Consider the following 8,065-nt stretch of genomic DNA (forward strand, 5'->3'; position numbering starts at 1 on the left):
TTGACTGCTCATGCCCGTGAGCCTCTCCATATGGGTGCAGGTCATTTTGGTTTTCTTCCCTAGGAATTGCCCAGGCTTCTGGAATGATTATCGTCTTTTTGGTGATTGAGGAAATGTTCTATGCCTGAACTTCTCAAACTCAATCCTGTTGACATTTTGAGCCAGGTACTTCTTTACTGTGTGGGGCTGTCGTGTGCTGCAAGCCGCGTGGCAGCCACTCTGTCCTCTGCCGTCTCAGTGACGGAAGACCACTTCTCCCACCTGTTTAGGTAATCACCATGTCTGCAGGCAGTGCAAAACACTCCCAGGGGGACAAAATCAACCTCCATCAAAAACTCCTGCTCTGTGTCAACTTAGGCTAATACGGAGTTACAGGAGTCAAAGTATCTCTGTCAAAGGTTCCATCAACGCCCCATGTTTTAAATACTGATGCAGTCATTTATTGGGGTTCCCCTTTATAGTTCACATTTCCTGTCTTATTTATGAAGCATTACGCCACTCCAGTAGTTCTGACCGGCTGCCCGGCACGTACCGCCACCTGCAGGGATTCCTAGAATAGATGCTGCACACGAAGCATGGAGTTTCAGGTTCGGTATGTCTGGGAAGGAGGACGAGAACTTGTATTTCTAACACATTTGGTTCAGGGACCAACCTTTGATAAGATCGTTAATCCTAAAGATGCTTTTTGTTATTTCTGAAAAGGTTTTGTAGCTTTGCTTTTCCACATTTGTAGGTCTTGAATTCACTTAATTTTCTTTTTGTGTTTGGTGTCCAGTAGGTTTCCAGTTTTCCTTTTTCTCTTTTCTATATGAAAAGGCATTTGTACAGCACAATTTCCTGAGTTGTCAAGCACTTCGATTTTATTTTGCTACAGTCAATTTTTTTGATTACTGATTTATGGTTTTAATTAAACTTAGTTTGTCCAGAACTTGTGAAGGTCATATGAATAGTTTCTATATAATGCATACCCAAGTTTTCCAACATTCTGCATTAGACTAGAACCTTTGACACAGTTAATGAAACAATATCGACCCAGTTCTATTCACTGAAGCCCATGATTTATTTATATTTACTTAGATTTTATTTTAGGTCCTTTTCTTCTTTCCAAGATCCCACCCAGGACACTGATCTGTATTTAGTTGTCACATTCCTCAGATTTTTCTTGGCTGTGACAGTTTCTTAGACTTGTGCTGTTTTTGAAAGAGTACTAATCCATAAGCTGTACATTGGAAATTTATATTCATTAAATAAAAGTTAAAAAAAGAAAGAAAGAGTACTAGTCAGGTATTTTGTAGAAAGTCCGTCATTTAGAGTGATCTCATGTTTCCAACATGCCTGGACTGGCGCTATGGATGTTTTAGCCACTCCCATCCTGTCTCACAAGGGAACACACAATCAACACGACTTGTCATTGTTGACGGTGGACATGGTCACCTGGCTGAGGTGGTGCTTGTCGGGGGTTCTGCTGTAAGAAGGGAGGACTGTACTCCACCTTGTACAGGAATCTACATTAATTATTTGGAATTATTATTTTACTTGAGGGCTGTAAGCATGGCATTCGGTAGCAACGAGTGTGTATAGTGTCCAGACCTTGGTTCCTAATGTGATTCTTCAAGGAAAGGAACCAGAGATCCTAGAGAAGGGACTGATTCTATGGCTGGGACAGGAGATATAAAAGATGATCCCACAAAGTAGAGTGGTGCTAGAGAAACAGGAGCAACTAGCCACTGAGCACAATGAGGATGTGTGACAAGAACAGAGGAGCCAACTAGGAGAGCTTCCAATGGCCCAGGTTGGACAGTTTGAGAAAAAAAAATAGTATTAGATTATAATCTAAAGTATAAAATAAGTACCCATGCTCCGTGCTCATAGTAACACGGGAAACTTGTCTGTCCTTTCCTATTTGATTTTTGAATTGTTAATATATACCCTGATGAAAAATGACTATGTCAAATAGAATCCAGTGCTTATACACAGTCCGCTTGGCATCTTCTTATGAGCTCCAGTCACCCAAAGCTACTGAGGACAGCCCTTTGCCCCCATCTCCTACCGTGAAGCTATTTCATGTGTTTGTATTACTGTCTGAACCACCTATCACAGTCTACTTACATCCTGGGATTCCCTCCGCCTCCTATTAGATTTTTTGATAAATTTTCACACATAAAGTTTCACTTCTGGTGTATATAGTTATGTGAATTTTGAGTCATAATTTTCCAGTGCTCCATGTAGCTCATAATATTCATTAAGTTATACTTAATTATACATTTAGACCTAGTTTTAAAATTTATTGACATGAAGAGTTTCATAATTTTCTCTTATCATTTAGTTAATCTCCATTCTTCAAGTGGTTATTTCCTCTATTTTATTCCTAATAGTTTCATTTTATTATTTTGATTTTTTCTTGATACATATTACCAAACTTTGTGTTTTATTAATTTTTGTGAAGAAATTTTTTAATTCATGTGATCTCATCAACAGATTTAAAGTTTCAGTTAATCAACCTAATTTTTCTATCTGACACTTTATTTGGATTTTCTCAGTGTTTGTTGTTAAATTCTGGAGTTGAGGCTTATTTCACTAATTTATATTCTTCTTTTCCAATATGTTAATCTTAAGACTTTAGATTTCACTTCTCCAGTATTATTATTATTGACAGGGAATGCTTTGTCACTCATTTGTGAATATCCTCCAATATCCATTTTAATTTCTTCACCTCACAAAATTTTTAGGTGCAAATGTATAGGTTTTTAATTTTAATTCTGCTATGTATTTATTATATTATATTATGACCTAACAATATATTTATCATATGACTTTTAGGTACTTTATGAGAATTGCTTTATGCATAACCTAATATTAGACACAGAATTCTATTTGAGTTCATTATTTCAAGTCCATTAATTGTGATGTGCAAATGTTCTAAATCCTTTCCAATTTTCACACTCTTAAAATCTTGTACTATGAAGCTATACACTTGCCCATTTATCCTAGTAATGTTGCCACTGTTGCTTTATACATCCTGAAAGCTCATTGCTAGTATATACCAGTGCTTGATTGCTATTTCAAAATTTCACGTGAATATGCATTGGTTAGAATCAGTGTTCATTTATTGTACTGAAGAGGTTTTTGTCAACTTCATCTGTAAGTTCACCCCTGGTTCTGGGAATTTTTCTTGATTTATTTCCTTAACGTTTTTCCTCTCTGCTATTTTTCTCTCCTGTTTCCGGAACACCTGTCACTCATATGGTTCTATTGTACAGGTGCCCTAATTCTCAAGTCCACTCCCTCGTTTCCTCTGCCTTCCCCCAACCCTATTCTTCATTAGTTCCTTCAGTCTTATCTTAGGCCACTAGCACTGTAACATAGAAAGCTTCATGCAACCCAATCATACTAAATTCCACCAAGTTCTATTAAAGTCCCCTACTGTTTGACCTCCCTGACTTCAATAGGCCTCCCTCCTGCCTGGAACAATTCTTTGCTGCCCCTACAACCACAACTCTTACCTGAATCCTACCTGACCTTTGGGCTTCTCCTCCTGAGACAACCCCTCGAGTGGCAGGCATGATCTTCCTGAGAGTATTTGCTCTTGCTTCCAGCATCAGCCCAGTGGCTGAATGTGTGATTTATCTGATGTGAGGTTTTCCACACCAGGAGGTAAATATGTTTCAAATACAAATTCAAGCAACTCATAGGTCCACTATTTTCAGGTATAGGTGAAGTTTTCTCCCCACATGCCAAGTAGAGCGTGGCAATGTTTCTTGCCATCTCCCTGCTTGATGTCTTTGTTTCTTACCTTCCTTACACCAGCAGTGCAGTGCCCAAAGGCCTGGGCTTTATGGAAGGGTCTCGGCTCAAATTCCCCACCTATCCGCAGCCAAAGTCTCAGCTCCTGTGACCGTGGATGGAATGATACCCAGCCTTTTACCTTTCAGAATAATAACACTCCATCCCTGTGTCCATGCATTGCAAGAAACCAGGTGATGCTTAGTGAACGATTCTGATGTTTTCACCAAGAAATATTAGAAAAATATCTTCAAAAACAGAAATCTATGAAAATAATTGTTTATAGCCTTTGTCCCTTCCGTAGAGGAACGATGTTTTGTTTTTTTCTCTTCATACTGCTTGTTGAACTCTTTTACTTATTGTAGTGTTAACTATACAATCATTAAATAAACTGAAAATAGATGCTTGTAAAAATTAAGAGTGGGCATGTGAGAGGGAGGAGGAGGAAGGGTTGGAGTGTGGGCAGGAGGGAAGGTGGAGTGGGGGAGTGTTACTATTTTCCTAAGTCTGTATATACGAAATATACGAAACTTGTATAACTTAAATAAACTTAAAAAAACAATTTAATTGGAAAGACATTCTAAAATGTAACTGAAGATTCTAATTCACTAAATACCAGTACTGACAATGTTGAACCTACAGTCTGTGAGCCTATTTACATGTCATCTCAACTAACTGTCTTAAATTTAACTATGAGATACAGAGATAGTTTTATTCTCCAAGTGTAATAGCTGAAACTCAGGGTTAAACTCCTAAGACAAGACTGAAGGAACTAATGAAGAATAGGGTTGGGGGAAGGCAGAGGAAAAGAGGTAGTGAACTTGAGAATTAGGGCACCTGTACAATAGAACCATATGAGTGACAAGTGTTCTATTGATTATAAATTAAGTCCATGATACTACACTTCCAGCAACATAAACCTAGTAACAGTAAAAACAATGGCATATACTTAGTATTCACTATTTGCCACATTATTCACATCTCTTATGGCTTAACATTCTTATGAAATATTCTGGATCTTTTATGTTTGAGGATATTTTATCTATCGGGGCGATGAAGAACTCTGCTTAACTCTGCTTGCGATCACATAGTAACATGTGGTGTGGTTGAGATGATTTGAATCCATTATGTGTGAGCCTGTATTTTCAAGTACTTTCAAAATTATCAAAACTGCTCATCTGAGTTTGGAAATTATACTAGAATCAGCTACTAATGCAACAGGAATTTTTAAGTTTGACATGATATTATTTTCTGACAGATTTTACTTACTTATGGAGGAAGAGGCTGTGACCCAAATCATTAAATGCATACAACACACCTTTCCTCATTTGTTGCCTTTTTTCATACCTCCCATTGTGTTCTATCATTGTGATCTGTCAGATGGCGCGTAGGTGAGTGTGTGTGTGGGGGGGGGGTGCACAGAGTACATCAAGGTTTTTGGTTGGTGCTGTTCTTTGATCAATACCTGTACAAACTTGACCATGGAATATAAAAGTTGTATATCTCAGCGATTCTAACAGAGTGAGAAATTCAGAGTAGACATGAAAGGGTTATCAGTACACATGCTGAGGGAGAACCATCAGTTACATATTTCATATATGAAGAGCACTATTTGCTTGGTAGAGCCATTACTTAAAGACAGTTATCATCTGGTGGGATTTTAGGACAGTAGGTGGAACTTCCAACAAATCTGTATCCCTAAGAACTGCTAAAATTACTGAAGGGGCAGCTAAATCAATTATTTAGTATGAACAGGAAATATGTTTGTATAGACATAGACCGGCCACTAGTACATTAGCAACAGTGAGATACAATGAAAAGCACACAGTATTCAGGACCAGACACTAACTGATTTAAGTTGGTTCCTATCACTAGATAAGATTTTGAGATTCAGTTGGCTCATTCTTTTAATTAAGATAATAGGATCTGTCCTGTAAGTTTGATGCTTGTGTCCAAGACAAAGAATTTTAAAAGTTTGTGACCCAAACTCAGTCCCAATGATGAGAATCATTCCATTATTCTTATTTTAAAGAGACAAACATAATGAAAAGTGCTCTTCTAGGTTCTGGGGCAATGGTTTTGAGACTCAGGATTGTTTATCCAATGACAGCATAGCTTTTAGCAATCTGCCTCGGCAGGTGTCAGAAAGCACATAAGGAGACACAAAGCTCCACACAACAGGCTTTCTTCAGAGCAAATACGTATGCTCCCTGGGCTGGCCAGTGCTTTGTCTCTGGCCTCTTGGTGAGTCCCCGACTCTGGCTCTCCATGGCATGCTATACCTGCTCTGTGCTTCTGTTCATTCATGGAAGACTGAAAACAGGGGGGAAAGGATTTAAGATGATTTCCAGATGTGCTCGGAAAACTCGGGCTGCACTACCACACTAGAATCCAAGGGTCTTCCTGCCAGCCTTCCCGTGAACTGGCAGACAGCTCACAGGGTCTGCTGTGGAAGCTCGGCGTAGGTCGTGTTGCAGGTCTAATGGAAGCAAAAGGAGGAAGAGGGTAGAGCCTGAAGGAACGTTGACCGGATGGCTGTGCGCGGCCCCAGCCCCCGTGGGCTCTGAGGCCAAACAGAAAAGACTGTGAGGTGGCCGGAGAGCACAAACAATGAACGAGCAAGAAAATACTGCAAACTGGCTGCCCCCAGTGGAGAAGATGTTTTACTTTCCTGGCAGGTATCTGTGGGATGTATAACAGAAGTGATGGCCAGTGGCAGTGAAACTGATCGCTCAATAAACATGCAAGAAAGCAAAGGAGTCCTGTTCTACTACTGCGCCTTCTCTCACCGTCCTTGAATGTGCCGTTTGTCTTCAAACTTGAGTTCACCCACTCAGTCTGCCCTCTAACCATGTTTTCTGCTATGCATGTGCTTCATGGCTTGGAAAACGATGTGCTCTTTGTCGACAAGAGATTCCTGATGACTTCCTCGACAAGCCAACCTTGTTGTCACCAGAGGCACTGAAGGCAGCAAGGAGAGGACACGGTGAATGTGCATGGTACTATGAAGGAAGAAATGGGTGGTGGCTGTGCGATGAGCGTGCTACCAGAGAGCTGGAAGATGCTTTTTCCAAAGGTAAAAAGAACACTGAAATGTTAACTGCTGGGTTTCTGTGTGTTGCTGATCTTGAAAATATGGTTCTATACAGGAGAAGTGAACACTGATGTCGCAGGAAGATTAAGTGAGACAGAATGGATATACCAAAGGAGGGAGTAGCTGGACTTAGGCTGGACTGTGACACTAGCACCGTAAACCTAGCAAGAGAGAGCTCTGCCCAAGGAGCAGACAGTGTGCCAGCACAGAGCCGAGCTTCTGTTCAGCCTCCAGTGTCCTTCTGTAGGGCCTCCAACATCAGCAGACGGGCAGTTAGCACGCCCTGCAACGCCATCTCCTGATGCAAGCCCCGCTTTGAAGACCCTTCTGCTCATTTACAGCTCAGTGGAGACAGCACAGCTGAAAGGAGTCAGAGAGGGGAAGGAGAAGATCATGAATCGCCGTGTTCAGGCAGGGTGCCGGACACCTCCATTGAGGACGCTGAATCAGACGCCACTAGTGGTAGTGGGGAAGTATCTGCAGTTCCTGCACAGCACTTGGAGTCAACAGAGACTTTTGTTCCTAGTGCAAGCCAGACAGTAGCTGGTGGATCAGTAGCAGGGGGTGGAACAGTGAGTGTCCAATCTTGAAGGCCTGATGCACAGTGCAGAGTAACTGAAGATTAAATCAAGTCTTCACCTCCTTGCCCAAGGCTGCAATGGTTATCTCTCAATTTCTGCCTACGTAACATACTCATCCCTCGTAGTGTATTCTGGGAGCTGGGGTGGGAAGGGGTGTGGGAAGGATGCATCTGAAATTAAGATGTCTAACATGTAACTGTTGAGAAATTTATTTAATGTAAGCAGCTTGGGTGTTAATAGTTGAGAGCTGTTTAGTAATAACCCAGTTTTCTTGAGGTCTGTTCATAGTTTTGTGGGGTTTTTTGTTTTGTTTTGTTTTGTTTTTTAGTTCTTTTGGCCGGTTTGTGTATTATGTGTGCATTGATGGTCGTCAGCTGACTCTTTCATTATCTTACTTTTCTGCATGGATTGGCATAAAACCATTATGAACATTTAGCACCATAAGATGTCTGCTATCATTATGAGCAGGAAGCTTAATATAAGAATAGATATGAATTTGGGATCTGAAAATAGTTACTGAAGGGGCTGGTGCTGTGGCACAGCGGGTTAATGCCCTGGCCTGAAGCGCCAGCATCCCACATGGGTGCCAGTTCAAGACCCAGCTACT

The 8,065-nt window shown here is 40.7% G+C and overlaps 1 pseudogene; it reads left to right on the forward strand.

Moving 5' to 3' along the window:
* Positions 1 to 575: 575 nt before the first annotated feature.
* Positions 576 to 7,503, forward strand: LOC133752253 (E3 ubiquitin-protein ligase RNF146-B-like; annotated as a pseudogene).
* Positions 7,504 to 8,065: the final 562 nt, after the last annotated feature.

This window comes from Lepus europaeus, chromosome 2 (assembly GCF_033115175.1).
Source record: "Lepus europaeus isolate LE1 chromosome 2, mLepTim1.pri, whole genome shotgun sequence".
Classification (NCBI taxonomy): domain Eukaryota; kingdom Metazoa; phylum Chordata; class Mammalia; order Lagomorpha; family Leporidae; genus Lepus; species Lepus europaeus.